The sequence below is a fragment of the Silene latifolia genome, chromosome X (assembly GCF_048544455.1).
Source record: "Silene latifolia isolate original U9 population chromosome X, ASM4854445v1, whole genome shotgun sequence".
In the NCBI taxonomy this organism is placed as follows: domain Eukaryota; kingdom Viridiplantae; phylum Streptophyta; class Magnoliopsida; order Caryophyllales; family Caryophyllaceae; genus Silene; species Silene latifolia.
The window spans coordinates 97,669,929-97,686,037 of NC_133537.1; the positions used below are offsets into that span (position 1 = coordinate 97,669,929).

The 16,109-nt window shown below is 33.8% G+C and overlaps 1 long non-coding RNA gene across 1 annotated transcript; it reads left to right on the forward strand.

The window, feature by feature from the left end:
- Positions 1 to 1,513: 1,513 nt before the first annotated feature.
- On the forward strand, positions 1,514 to 3,323 carry LOC141621510 (uncharacterized). Its single transcript, XR_012532402.1, has 3 exons — positions 1,514 to 1,695; positions 1,795 to 1,862; positions 3,266 to 3,323. It is a non-coding gene; the product is annotated as an uncharacterized LOC141621510 (long non-coding RNA).
- The last annotated feature ends 12,786 nt before the right edge of the window (positions 3,324 to 16,109 follow it).

Sequence of the window (16,109 nt, forward strand, 5' to 3'; positions counted from 1 at the left end):
TCTAAATATTTCAAGCTACCATTTTTGGTTTGTTGTTAAAAATTTTATGTTACTATTACAAAATTTTCCCTACTTGTAAAGATTTGGAAAATGAAAATTCGATTTAATTCTCTAATTGCTCTTTGAGTATAGACTTCTTTATCATGGTTTTGAGTTGCTAAACCTGAGATTTTTGTAAATTTTATCCAATTTCTATTCACTTTGATCTAATTATGATGCTTTTGTCAAAGTTTAATATTATATTTTCAGGAATTTGATTCCCCTTTGAGTTTAAAGGTGAAACCTTTATTTCTATTTTGGCTTTTTGCAAAAGAAAATTTGAGTAGATTACCTTTCTCTTATTTTGATTTTAACGTTGATCGGATGTTAGAACTAGTTATTGGAAACGTTTGATAACTTGTTCTACGCTTGTCGGCGAATAGTTTTTGTTTTAAATTTGTCTCTGACTTGGAAAGTTAGCGTTCTTGTGTGCACGACAAGAGCAATTTCGTTCCATGAATGAGACTTATACTTTTGAAAACTCATCATTAATGTTTTTGAAAGTATTTTGATTTTTGATTTATACAAATGATTTGCCTTTGACCTTATCTTGGATTTGGAATGTGATGTTCTTGAATGCGCAACGAGAACACTTCCGTTCCTCTGATGAGAGTCTGATTCTGTCGGAAAATTTTAGTTGAAGCTCTTGAAAGAATTTTGATTCTTACGATAAGTGACCTTTTAAATGTTTTGGTTACCGATTCCAATTCCAGTTTTATTTTTATAACCTTTCATTTATACTTTCAAGTTTCGAGGACGAAAATTTTTAAAAGATGGGGTGATTGTAACACCCCGTATTTTATTAAGTTGGATAAAATTCTTTTAATTACTATTTTGAATTTAATTACATCATTTAACGATTTATATATATATGCTTAGCTAATTAATTAATTTCATCATAATTCGATACGTTAATTTTAATAATCATTAATAAGTTTATTTAAAGTTAGTTCGAATTTATTGAAGTTAGTTCGGGTTTATTTATTTAATAATTTCCGTTTCTTTACGAGTCCTTATGAAAGTTGTTTTAAGTGAACCCGAGATGGATTTTGGGAACAAAACCGTCCAATTAGCTATTTTGAGCTTATTTCACTAAAATAGCAATTTTTATTAATATCCGTTAGTTTTGTAAAAATCGCTAATAATTCCGATTCAAGCTGATATTGTATTATTTACGTTAACTAGCTGAGTTTATTTTATTTTCACTCATTAAATTTATTTATTATTAATTCCGTTTTATTACTGAAACTTTTACTAAAAATCGATTTTATTAACTCGAGGCGGTTTTAAAAAAAAAAGCGAAATTACTTAACGATGAAGAAACGTACGTATAATTAGTAGCTAGCAAGCTAGCTGGTGTCTCATTATTATTATTATTATTATTATTATTATTATTATTATTATTATTATTATTATTATTATTATTATTATTATTATTATTATTATTATCCTTGTTGTTGTACCCGTCCCCATCCCCCGTCACTTTCCCTTTCATTTCTTCCTTTCCTCTTTCGATCTATCAGCAACAACAACCAACAACCAGTGAAACCAAAACACCATTTCGTCACCTCCAACCTCAGATCCCGCCTCCATTCTCAACCAAATTCGATAATTTTTGTACCATTCTCTTCCCCTTTCCTTCCTCCTCCTTTTAAGGTAAGAAAGTCTCCTTTTTGTAGTGGTTTCGTCTTTCGCCGTCTTATAAAAGTGTCGTCTTTTAGCTTCTTTATTCCGTTTTCTTGCCCTTTTACGAAGGATTCGAAGACCCGGGGTGAGGCTCGTGCCTTGTGGACCATTTATTCGAAGAATAAGGAGCGTTTAAGGTACCGGTGATGGGATTACTCGACACTATGTCGAAATTTATACGTGCTTACATGTGTTTTAACTACTTGGTAAGGTATATTGTTTATTATTTATTGTTCACATGGGAGTACTCACTTCGATTGCTAAGCATATGAGCAAATTGAGTTAGTTTTTGTCATTTTTGTGACCTTAGCCTAATACTGCACTGTCTTCCAAGCAACATCAGTTATGGCATATGTTATCTGATTAGGCTATCACAGTAGTCAGTCAGTAATCATCTCCATATTTATTCTGCCACATTAGCGGAATCTCTTTCTATATAAAGTGGGATTGGTTTATTTACTTCTTCTATAATCTTATAAAAGTTATTTCACGCTGGAACCCCTTTCATGTGGTGTTGGTTTGAGACGGTTTTATACAAGTTTTATTTATCCATTTTGAGAAAAGTTGGTACCTTTGGATTCATGGTGAAGTGGGTGATTATGTTGGGTAATTTAATTGGGTGAATACTATCATTTTAATGCTTAAATTTCGTCTTAAGACGGTCACAGATGAGCTTCTTTAATAGTGAAAATGGGTTTTGTCGGGCAGCTCTCGCGGGCTGTTTCAACGGGTTTCTTTATGCTAAATTGAACCAACTTTCTTGCTTATGTCTCAAGTATATTTACATGTTTGAATTCGGTCTTTTGTACGGGTGAAATCCGTCTTTGTTTGACCTAGAAAGTCGTCTTAAGGCGGCTGGACAGAGGGGGAATTGCTGGGTTTGTTGTGCTGTGTGTATCGTATTGCTTCTGTTTGGTCACCACCTCTGCCGCGTGCACCGGTTCAGACAGGGGCTAGGCCTTGCAGGCCGTAGCCTCGGTTGAGTTAACTTTTATCCGTGAAATATTTTGTTCAGGTTTAATTAAATTATATTTCCGTCTCGTGTTTTTTTTTTTATAAAACGCAATTCGTTAAATTTGTTCATTTTAATACCTTTCTTTTATGGTTTATACTTATAAAATCCCACCATTTAATTATTTAAATGACCGTCTCAAAAATGCTCATGTTTCCGTCTCATGGTTACTCGTTGTGGTCGTAGCTTGCGTGGCCTATTTGTGGCCTGGTCGTAGCTTGGCAAAGGTTAGCCTGTGGCCTAGCTGTGGCCTCCGGCTGTGGCCTAGCCGTGGGGGTTGTAGCTTAGCAATGGCCTAGCGTGGCCCGGCCGTGGCCTAGGCCAGTGGCCTAGCTAAGTCACGAGTTTGAGGCCATGTGTAGTTGGTGGTTAGGCCGAGTTTGAGGTTGTCATAATAACTTTTGGGCCGTGTCTATAAATTGTTTTGACGCTAGTTTGGTTTATTTAAAATATAATTAAATTAATTTCCGTCTCATATTTTATATAACGATAATTCGTTAATATCGTCCTTTCACATAATTATTTTAGGTGACTCATATGTGGTTGAAGATGAAGAGTAATTTTGGGTTTTAGAAGCTTTCTCAAGTTATTATTTGCCTTTTTCTAGCGTAAGGTAACTATTCCGAGTTACTCGACGAATTAATGTCACATTAGTAGTTAATGTTGTGCTTGTTGTTTGTTAAGTGTTTAGGTGATTGATAATGTGTTACTTTCGTTTTTCACATGATAGAAATTGGAAATAGCATGAGAATGATATTGTGATAAATTTTGTGATTTGGGCCAAAGTAGGCAAAGACTCTGAGCTGGGCCAGATTGACCGAACGAGTTTGGTCAAACTAGGTTTAAACCGGTCAGCCTCGATTTGACCGATGACCCGTCGCGGGACTCGGGTCGAGGGTTTGTCTTTGAGGTGAGATTGGTTGTTATTGGAGGTTTTATGTTATGCCATGATATTTGTAATTATCATTTCACATGTTGGTTGTTGGATGAATTGGTTGTCTTATACTTGAGTCTTCTTGCCTTGTTGCCATTTTAGCTTGTTCTCATGAATTATGAGATTAATGGTTTATTTTGGAATTTGGATTATTATTGATATTGTAGATATTGTTGGATTGTCTGCTGAATAGACATTTATATAGCTTTTCACATGATAGAATGTTAGCATTTATGTTGGTAAGTTGGACTCTTTGCCCCTCTTATGGTTAAGTGGGTGTCCTACTTGTCTTGTGTGGTGTGGGCTAAAGTATTGAAGCTGGGACTAGCTGGGACTAGGTCCTAGGTGAGTATTTCGGCCTTCATCATAGATAGGTCTTTATAGTCTTTGACGAGTGTATGTTCACTGCTCAATAGCCTTTGTGTTCCTGACTTGGTGGGTTTATATCCAAGTTGGGGCATGACCTCGTTACTTATTTTGAGAGTAAGTGGTCAGCTTAAGTACTAGCCAACCCTTTGGTGGACTCCTTAGGGTACTCACATGGTTTTATAAAATTGTGGGTCTTGGGTGCGGTGGTGTGTATCCGCATGTCTAGGTCTGCTTGTGATTTAGGACTAGGGTTGTGTTGTGTCTTGGCCATGTTTTGATAGAACCTCTGAGCCAGGATACCGGTTCGATTACCTTCCCTACCTCGTGGTATAGACTCGAGTTACAAAGTGACTATTGACCGTGCTAAGAACTTATGCCTGTCTCTAGATATATGGCCCTTTCTTGTTTGATGATTCTATGAATCATAGAAGGTGAGATGCAAGCCGGCTATGGTTGATAGAGTTTGGATTTCCGTGTGTTATTTGACTCACATGATAGTGTAGCTTGAGTCGGTCTAGTATTCACATGCTAGGACTATGTGTTGTTATATTGTTGTTCACATGATAAGCACGATTGTCTAGCATCTATATGCTAAGGCATTGTATGATTCGTATTCATATTCTTATGTTTACATGTTATATTAATTATGACATTTCGTGGCTGGGAGAACTCGGAGTTACTCCCCCGATTGTGGCTTTCGTATTTGTATAAAATGCGATCGATGTAGTAGGTGATGCATATATGGGGTACATGGACGAGCTAGCGAGCAAAGTAACCTTGGGACCTAGATTGGCTTTATTCTATTGTGACCCTTAAACACTTTTTATGTCACATACATTTTAGGGACATATGTCTCCCTCTTTACTTTGGTTGTATAATTTGCTATTCGCGACTTTAGCGAGGGTTATGTTATGAAACTTCTAGTTAGACCTTGTATGTTTGACACCTTCCAATTTGGATATCTTTATAACGAGTTCGAGGTTTTAAAAATTACAGGTTTTTACCCAAATGAACCTATTACAAACATATCCATGCAGTTTTATTCTAGAATTACGTGTTTACTTTTCCGCAATAAATGAGGGTGTCACAAGTTGTATAGTTGAGACGGTGTATACTGATATGTGGAGATGATTGAGACGGTGTATACTGACCTCTAGGGATCATTTGGGATGCTAGCTAGTAAGTGGTATATTTAAGACGGTGTATGCTGACATGTATGGATTGTTTTGGGTGATAATTGGTGTGTTTTATAGTTGAGACGGTGTATACTGACTTGTAGGGATTGATTTGGACTCTGTGTTGAGGCGATTTTTGTAGTCTTTAGGGACTGTTCTTGAGTTGCTTTATACTTGTGGATTTCTGCTCTAAAACCGTTTTAAATGCTGACTTAGTTGGCTCAGCTAGATTTGTTTTTAGCGCGAGAATGGAGTCTTAAGGGGACGATTGGTACTGCTGTTTTGGGCGGGGACGAGAGCCGTCATCGTGGGTTTTCACTTTGCATTTGAGGACTGGAGTTGGGGTCGAACTTAGGCATCTTTTGGGTTCTGTTTTGGTGGTTTTGGGTCAGGTTATGAAGTAGGGTGAAGGGTGGCTATGGGTAGTCGGGTGGTGGTCGTGTCGGACTCTCTGTGGCTTGCTTTTAGGCGAGTCGATGGCCAGCGGCATGCTTTGGGTCGTAGCTTAGCAACGATGGCCTGGCCGTGGCCTAGGCGGGCCTAGCTAAGTCACGAGTTTGAGGCCATGTGTAGTTGGTGGTTAGGCCGAGTTTGAGGTTGTCATTATAACTTTTGAGCCGTGTCTATAAATTGTTTTGACGCTAGTTTGGTTTATTTAAAATATAATTAAATTAATTTCCGTCTCATATTTTATATAACGATAATTCGTTAATATCGTCCTTTCACATAATTATTTTAGGTGACTCATATGTGGTTGAAGATGAAGAGTAATTTTGGGTTTTAGAAGCTTTCTCAAGGGTTATTTGCCTTTTTCTAGCGTAAGGTAACTATTCCGAGTTACTCGACGAATTAATGTCACATTAGTAGTTGATGTTGTGTTTGGTGTTTGTTAAGTGTTTAGGTGATTGATAATGTCTTACTTTCGTTTTTCACATGATAGAAATTGGAAATAGCATGAGAATGACAATGTGATACATTTTGTAATTTGGGCCAAAGTAGGCCAAGACTCTGAGCTGGGCCAGATTGACCGAACGAGTTTGGTCAAACTAGGTTTAAACCGGTCAGCCTCGATTTGACCGATGACCCATCGCGGGACTCGGGTCGAGGGTTTGTCTTTGAGGTGAGATTGGATGTTTTACGTTGATGCCTTAATATTTGTGACTATTATTTCACATGTTGGTTGTTGGATGAATTGGTTGCCTTATACTTCAGTCTTCTTGTCTTGTTGCCATTTTAGCTTGTTCTCATGAATTATGAGATTAACGGTTAGCTGGAATTTGGATTATTATTGATATTGGAGATTTTGTTGGATTGTCAGCTGAATATACTTCTTGCAGGTTGGTTTCTCATTCTTACAATTTGGGTAATTGAATATATAAAGGTTATGAGTACCATTAATATTGAGGATTGTGTTGTTGGCCAGCTGCTTATACGTATGGTATTGTTGTGTTTGTCATAGATAGGTCTTTATAGTCTTTGACGAGACTACGTTCACTGCTCAATAGCCTTTGTGTTCCTGACTTGGTGGGTTTATATCCAAGTTGGGGCATGACCTCGTTACTTATTTTGAGAGTAAGTGGTCAGCTTAAGTACTAGCCAACCCTTTGGTGGACTCCTTAGGGTACTCACATGGTTTTATAAAATTGTGGGTCTTGGGTGCGGTGGTGTGTATCCGCATGTCTAGGTCTGCGCAGATTTAGGACTAGGGTTGTGTTGTGTCTTGGCCATGTTTTTATAGAACCTCTGAGCCAGGATACCGGTTCGATTACCTTCCCTACCTCGTGGTATAGACTCGAGTTACAAAGTGACTATTGACCGTGCTAAGAACTTATGCCTGTCTCTAGATATATTGTCCTTTCTTGTTTGATGATTCTATGAATCATAGAAGGTGAGATGCAAGCCGGCTATGGTTGATAGACTTTGGATTCCTGGATGTTATGTGATTCACATGATAGTGTAGTATGAGTCGGTCTAGTATTCGCATGCTAGGACTATGTGTTGTTATATTGTTGTTCACATGATAAGCACGATTGTCTAGCATCTATATGCTAAGGCTATGTGTTATTCATATTCATATTCTTATGTTTACATGTTATATTAATTATGACATTTCGTGGCTGGGAGAACTCGGAGTTACTCCCCACCGTATTTGTGGCTTTCGTATTTGTATAAAATGCGATCGACAGGTAGGTGATGCATATATGGGGTACATGGACGAGCTAGCGAGCAAAGTAACCTTGGGACCTAGATTGGCTTTATTCTATTGTGACCCTTAAACACTTTTTATGTCACATACATTTTAGGGACATATGTCTCCCTCTTTACTTTGGTTGTATAATTTGCTATTCGCGACTTTAGCGAGGGTTATGTTATGAAACTTCTAGTTAGACCTTGTATGTTTGACACCTTCCAATTTGGATATCTTTATAACAGGTTATGGTTTTAAAAATTACAGGTTTTTACCCAAATGAACCTATTACAAACATATCCATGCAGTTTTTATTTAGGAATTACGTGTTTACTTTTCCGCAATAAATGAGGGTGTCACACTACTTAACTATTAAGTAATCATAAGACCATTTTTATCAACATACAATGTGTCAATATTACCCCATTTAGCTAATTTTACAACCTCTTGTAAAATTTAAATAGCTAATCAATTCCATTTTAAAACATATACACATATCGTATAAAATTAATTAATTAACAATTAATCAATAAATTCTAATTTTTTATTTATTAATTAATTATCACATAATTAAACAGTAAATCTCCTCGGCCCGAGTTCATAACCCGTCATCAAATAATACATACACGCGACTAATTAAAAGTCAAATAATACAAGGAATTAATTATCTCGTATATCGTACAAACAATTAATTCATTCTTTTTAGGCGTCATCCTATAGGTGTGACCTAAAGGGATCAGCTGATCACCGTCGTCATACTACAGTAATGTCAAACTCTAATCAGCCAATCATTACTGATTAACGATGACCAGCTGATAAATAAAAAATATAAATCCCTGATATTCCTTTTACGAGATTTAAAATATAAACGCACTTATTGTGGAGGACACTACTCCAACCGTATTCACATCCTCAATCCCCTGCCTCATAATGCCATTTTTATCAACTATAGCACCATAGGTATTATAATGTTTTCTTCCAGCAATCTTAGAGAAGAAATAGGAACTTGAACAGTCTCCCATTTGAATATTATGAACTTTTGCTCTTTTGATAGGACATGCTCAATTCTAACTTCTTATAAAAACCATAATCTGCAAGTAAGCTTTTCTCCTTATCAATGAGGTGCTGTGCCATCAAATCATGTTGCATAACCTGTTGGCAAGCCTCCAAATCTTGTTTTAACAGTTTGGTCCAAGTACCCAAGCTAGTAAAGCTGAGCCTATGCAAGGGTATAAGAGCATGTTTGACCTTCTTTAATTTGTGAAACAGTTTAAACATAGCAGTTCCATAACTAGGGATTCTCCAAGCTTCTTCAATAATACCCTTATAATCTTTGTGATCCATCCAAGTCCAACAATTAAGAAAGCTAAAGGTTCTCCTTACAATGCTACTAGTGCAAACTCTAACAAGAATTGGGGAGTGATCAGATATTCCTGGGTTAAGGCAGTTGGCATAGGAGGTTGGGAAAGTGGACATCCAACTAGAACTAACAAGCACTCTGTCTAGACGAGACCAAGTTCTAGTTGCTGCCCCTTGTTTATTGGACCATATAAATTCCGCCCCAATAGTGTGAATATCCTCCAAATCACAATGAGAGAGACAATCATTAAACTCCATAATTTCAGTCAAGGAAGGTGGATTGGGATCCCGCCTTTCATGTAAACTCCTAAAAATGTTAAAATCACCTAAGACAATCCATGGCTTTAACACTACTAGTTGTTCCAATCCTTCCCACATTTTTCTCCTAGTAGTGGCATCATTCTTCCCATAAAACACAGTGACATTAATAGCCTGATTAGTAGCCTTGAAATAAACTTCACAGTGGATGAACTTATCATGGATGACAATATTATTAATCACTATAGTAGATGGATTATAAAATAGCCAAATCCTCCCATGTGTGTTATTACTAATGATATTGTATCTAGGGAATTTATTCATTATACTACATACTTCCTTTAATATCCTTAACATGTGTCTCTACTAATCCAAAAATATCAATTTTATTAGAATGCAAAAAACCCCTGACCTCATGTTGCTTGAGACCCTCATTGAAGCCTCGAATATTCCAGGCAGCTATTATCATTTATCAGGTGGTAATGTGTCAGTAGCCACCACTACTGATTGCTCAATCTCCAATGAAGTACTAGAGCTATCCTCCTCTAGAACAGCAAACCCATTTTGCACAGGTATACCTCTAATTCCATCTGCTCTATCCAATCCACCTACATCCATACTACTATCAACCAGATGAGGACCTAAGGTACAACCTAGCTCATTGCATTCTGAGCTATGGTCAGCAATCACAGTCAGAGGTAACTCAGTCCCTAGTTCTTGTACAACAGCAACTGAGGAATGAGCCCCTTCTTCCTGTACTGGACCCTCTAAGCCTAGCCCATGGCATTCTTGACTCCTTATAGGTACCTCAACAAATGATGTAGCAAGTGTAGTGGCTTTAGGCTTCCAAACTGCTGGTGCAGGTTTTGCTTTGGTAACTCTATTTTTGTTCAACCTACAGAAATTTTAAGTGTGTCCCAACTTCCCACAACATGTACAGTAGTATGGTCTCTATTCATATGTGATTTTCTAAGTTATCTACCCATGATAAGGGGTGTTAAGAATAACATGGTCTGGTAACTCCTTAGATAAATCTGCTTCCACCATAACTCGTGCAAATGACAATCTGGCTTTATAAGTAGTTGTAGTGTCAGCAAACATTGGTGTTCCAACTTTACTTGCCAACTTACTGAGAACTACATCAGACCATAGCAAAGGATCTAGGTCATGGAACAATATCCAAATGGGCACAACTGAAACCTTGTCCATTTCAACAGAAAATGAAGGGGTCTATTGTTTAAGAATAAAAGAGTTATTTCTCATTCACCACGGCCCTCCTTTGAGTACCTCCTGCATATCCTCAATCTTGTTAAACCTGAAAGAGAACCATCCTTTCCTATAATATTGAACTTTAGTGGTTGTAACATGATTCCAATTTTTGTTGATATAAGGGAATATGTTATCAACACAAATTTTTCCTATCTTACTTATACATTGATCAATCTCATTAGATTTTGAAGGGCTTGGTGGAGAGACGGATTCAACATCAAAAATTTATCTTGCAATGACAAACGATGAAGCTAGCAATAGAGTAATCATGAGCAATAAACTCTTGGAAGCGTTTGTTTTAAGCTCCATAATATGTCTTTTGTATTTATTAAATTTTTAGTTTGTCGCACGAAAAGAAAATAAAAGCTAATAACATATACAAATGTCCTAGAGTGGCATTTCAATTTATAGATGATAAAAATATAAAAAAAGTTTACAAATAAACGTTACATTTAAAGAATTACAACTTTCATTTATTAAATTTTAAGCAACACATATTTCAATATATAAAATATTATTAAAAAGCTAACCTAAAAATGTCACGTAGACAATGCCACATGGGATGAAAAAAAGCCACATACACAATAACAATGTGACTTGGCAAACTAATATAACATGGATTACCAATTTATTATTATATTGCATTTATTTAATTCACTTATTTCCTTTAAAAACCCATCCATATTCCATTAGCTTTAAACTTAATTAACTCAAAAAAACTACAATAAAAAATACGGAGTAACTATAAGATAATAATTTCAAGATATTTCATATGGAGTAGTATTATATGTATTCGAAATAAAAAAAAACTGAATACATAGGAAATTAAGAACGAAGAAGAATAAATGAAGTTAAAAACAAAACAAAATTTGTATTTTCACTAATTTACTACCTCTTTTTTGAAAGGCACTAATTCACTATTGTTGTTACTATAAAAAAAATATACTATAACTTTGTTGTATGTAGAAGATGTTTTACAAAACTAATTAATCGACAAATGAGTATTAAAGATCATATAAGATATTTTCTTAGGAAAATATAAAATATATGGAAAAGAAAATATTTATTTAATTTAAGTAATTTACAAACTAATTCTGTAAATACTTAAGTGAAATTAAACACTAATAATAGAATTTTAAAGGGGTAGTAATACCATGTATTTAGTTCACGAAATTATTTCACGTAAAGGATAAGGTTTTGTAAAAAAACAAATAAATTGCATTTTTTAGCAATATATTTAGTAAGTAAAACAAAAATAATTATATTTATAACTTTTTGTTCATGGTGAATTTAAATGAGACCTTCTCCATTCCACTTTTATTGTTTAATTATCCTTTAAAATTTATTCTAAATTAATTATTTTTTCGAAATGTAGTATGATAAATTACTTAACTATCAGTATCTATACAATATAATAAAAGGCAAGATGAGTAGTTTATTATTTGATGTGTGTCATGTTAAGTAATTTTAAGTGCCACATTTTATGTTATTTTTCTTTGCATTTTATTAGAAATAGTAAGAGACTATGGGTTGATATGTATAAATTATGACACAATGAATTATCATAATTAAGTTTATTAGTGAAATTATGATACAATGAATTTGCATAATTAAGTGTATTAGTGGTTGCTTTTCAATTGCTCAGTGAGTTTGTATAAATACCTCCTCATAGACAAATAAGAGAACTAAGTAAATACAAAATCAATATTGTAACTCTCTAAAGTCAAACACATTTTTATATCACTCATCCTTAATTCTCAATGGGTCATGTGAAATGTACATTGATGACAAACATTCCATCCGCCCCCGTTTTATTATGCTTTGAAAATCAATGGTTCAATTTCATATAAATTTTCGATCTCAAAGGCACTACATTGCTACTTAAGTTTAAACTTTTTAGTTTGTTTGCATGTTAATTTCTCCTGATTGTTCATAGTTTTCATAGTATAAAGGTACAAATTTTGAAAAATTAATATTTGAGTTCTGTGTAAAATAAAAAAGTTCAACTTCATAGTTATGAAGTCAAATAACCAACTCTGGTTCCTTCCTTGCTAATCTCTAAATCAAGTGATTAGTATTTGTAATCTGCTTATAAGGTGATTAACTTGCTTACATGTATTTTTTTGTTGACATGCAGGTAGTACGTATAGATTATATAATTGAACAAGCCAATATGGAAGATGTTGTGCATTCCGTAAGTAGTTTGATTTAAATTGCTAAAACAAATTCGTCCAATTTCAAGATTCCGTCAGATTTGCAGTATGTGATTAGTCACAACAACTGTTTGGTTTGAAACGAGATGTAGAATAACCGGTTGTTACCCTACAAAGTAATAAAATATAATGAAAAATGATTATGAATATGACTTAAGGCAACAAGTTACATCATCATGTTTAGAATGTTACGTAGATTATAACTGTAATACAACTCAAATTCACAAGATAGTCCACCAAAATGAATTTAAGTTTGCATACTTTGTCATTACATAAGAATTTCCACGTAAATAAAACTATGTGTTCCTTCTTTGTTTATAATGTCATCACATTAAGTACACGTCGACTTACTAACAAAAAAGTACATTTGGACTTCGCAACCCACTTTGAATAGACATATGCATGAATAGGTTTTAAGAAGGATTATACTCTCTATTAACTAACCCACTTCTCTAACTAAATTCTTCCCTATTTTAAATCTTACCACAACATGGATTATTCCACAATATGTGTCAACCATTTTACATTTTATCTTAAAATCTTTTATTTATAGTTGAAAAAAATTGGTCTCCATTTTCATTAAATTTTCGTATCAGAACAAAGTTTTAAGGAAGCGTCTTGATAAAATCCGTGCATTGCACGGGTCACAAAACTAGTTATTCATTTATTTAGGTAATTTTTTTTATTAAATATTTATTACAAGTTTTTAAAATTATTGAATTTGTGATGACGCCTATATTTATTAAAATTGATAGATAATGTATGCATTACATTACCTTAATCTAGTCAAAATAAAACGCAAATTCTTATTTCAGATGGCCTCTTTTTCGTCTGAAATAAGACGGATAAAATGATGTCATTTTGCGATAAATTATTACTATTTCTTGATAAAATGTTACCATCATTTTCACAGTATAAAGTGACAACTTTAGTTATAACATTTTGTCATTCAATGGTTACATTCTTATAAAAAATGGTGATATTTGGTTCATCTTATTTCAGACTGTCTGAAGCAAGACGGATTGGAAAGAAAAAATTTGTGATATTAGAGAACTAATAATTTATTCAAAATTAGTTGTTAGCTAATATTTTAATTTTAATTGAATGACAATTATCGTAATTGCTACTTTACACACAAGTTTTGCTCCATCTTACATATTTTTCATTATTTTTCCATCATTACACTTTTCCTTGTGTAGTTGGGTAAAATTATCTTTTTTTTTTCTCTTGCTATAAAAACATAAATAACCAAATTACTGTAAACTATTCACTTATACATCTAAATTCGCATATTACATATGTAATTATTCACTTTTGTTTAGTTATTTGCTTAAATTTGTGTTATCAATTGAATTATCAATTTTTTTAATTAGAGTTTCTTCATTTTTTAAAATTAGAGCATGTCTTCTTATTGCCATTTTAGTGCTGCTATGATTTAATTCCATTTCAATGAAAAGACCAGATTTTCAGTAAGTTTAATTAAGTACTGGAACTTGTGGGTGAATTGCTTAGATCTAGAAGGAGTTTTTTTTAAAAAAAATCCTCCGATATGATTTATTAATTTGATTACTTGGTCCTTTGAAAAACATCTCTAAACTATTTTGGTAATTAATTATTTGAGAAGTCAAATTTAACTCATAAATGAAATGGGTGGGTGGCGCGTCGATGAAAGATTGACAAAGGATAGTGCTAGGGTTAGAGATAGGGGCACGGTGTGAAGAGGAGTGGTAAAGAGTGGATGAAGGTTAAGCAGATGTTAGGGTTGTGATGGAGGATGGTGTGTTGAGACTTGATAGTTTTTTAAGAGTGTTTGAGAAGTCTTGGTAAAAAATGAGCTAAATAAAAGTGGAAATGTTGTGTATGATAGAAGTAAAAGTTGTATATAAATTAATAATTCCCTATTTTTTAGTGTTTAGGCTAAAAAATTAGATCGATCATGTGGAATAATATTTTTTTCTTCAGTAAACTCAGGTAAGAGTTCTTGGAAATAGGTCGAAAAACAAATTAATTTTTTGTATCAACAATATTTATTATTGACGCAATATAATCAATATTAAAGTTCTGAATATTAGGCTATATTGATATTTAAAATATAATTTGGACTGATTTTAGATTGTTAAAAATTAGGGAATATATTCCAAGCAACATTGATTTTAAATACTTAACATATTTTTAATATTGAACTATTATTTTCGATGTACCATATATTCATTTAACATTGCAATTTAAAGTACTAAACTACTTGTCATCCACTGATTTATAAATAGTCTGTCTCTTTGGTCTTTATGCGATAAACATTATGGTAAAGAGAAGTCATAAGTAATATTGGACACCCCTTATTCCAACCCCATCCCTCGCCTTGTAGATGATGTCTATGAATGTGATTTTGTAAGTGTCACATTTGATGAAAACGATATGAAGTTTAATAAACCGAGTACTCTTTGTTTATGTGAATATGATGGAGTATCTTTTGAAGTGGACTATAAGGTGGTGGAAACAGAGTTGATCAAAAGGGATGATGCTCCTAGATTTGACCAATATGATGGGAGTGGCTATGAGAATGTGGTGGAAGAGAACGATGAGGATTCTGAATCAGTTTGGGATTAAGGCTCTGATGTTGTTGTAAACTAGGCTATCTATCATGGACGACACTATATAATTTCTTTGGCGTGGGTGCTCTCACGAAGAGCTAAACCGCTGACAAAAGAATTTAGTTCATTCCCTTGAGTATGGATCCAACCCCATAACCCCATGGATCACGATGAAGTAAATACTCACCAATCCTTACATATTTGGTTAAATAATATATCATGTTTTCTTTCATAAATTGACGTAAAGTTACCCGTTTTATTTGTCCTATATTAGAAATATCAAAAGAGTTGTGATAAGGAAATCATTAAGAGTAGAGAAATACTAAGAAAATGATGCATACATTATTAAGTAACACCTATAGAACAAATTTTAAAAGAACATAAAGAACTAGTGCGAGATTTCTCCAATTGTGCTACAAATAGCCCATACTTTGTCATTTTTATGCCAAATTTCATCTACCTGTTTCTGGGAAAGACGCTTATATACTATTGTCACTTCGGTTAGAAGATCGCCACAATCCTCACCAACACTTATCAAGACCTTGCAACATTGTTTTGTAACTTTTTCTCCAGACCCAAATATATATTGGAATATGTTATCAACACAAATTTTTCCTATATTACTTATACATTGATCAATCTCATTAGATATTGAAGGGCTTGGTTGAGAGACGGATTCAACATTAAAAATTTCTCTTGCCATGACAAACGATGAAGCTAGAAATAGAGTAATCATGAGCAATAAACTCTTGGAAGCTTTTGTTTTAAGCTCCATAATATGTCTTTTGTATTTATTAAATTTTTAGTTTGTCGCACGATAAGAAAATAAAAGCTAATAACATATACAAATGTCCTAGAGTGGCATTTCAATTTATAGATGAAAAACATATAAAAAAAAGTTTAGAAATACACGTTACATTTAAAGAATTATAACTTTCATTTATTAAATTTTAAGCAACACATATTTCAATTATTCATTATATAATTGAATGTTTATTAAATGTTTATTAAATGTT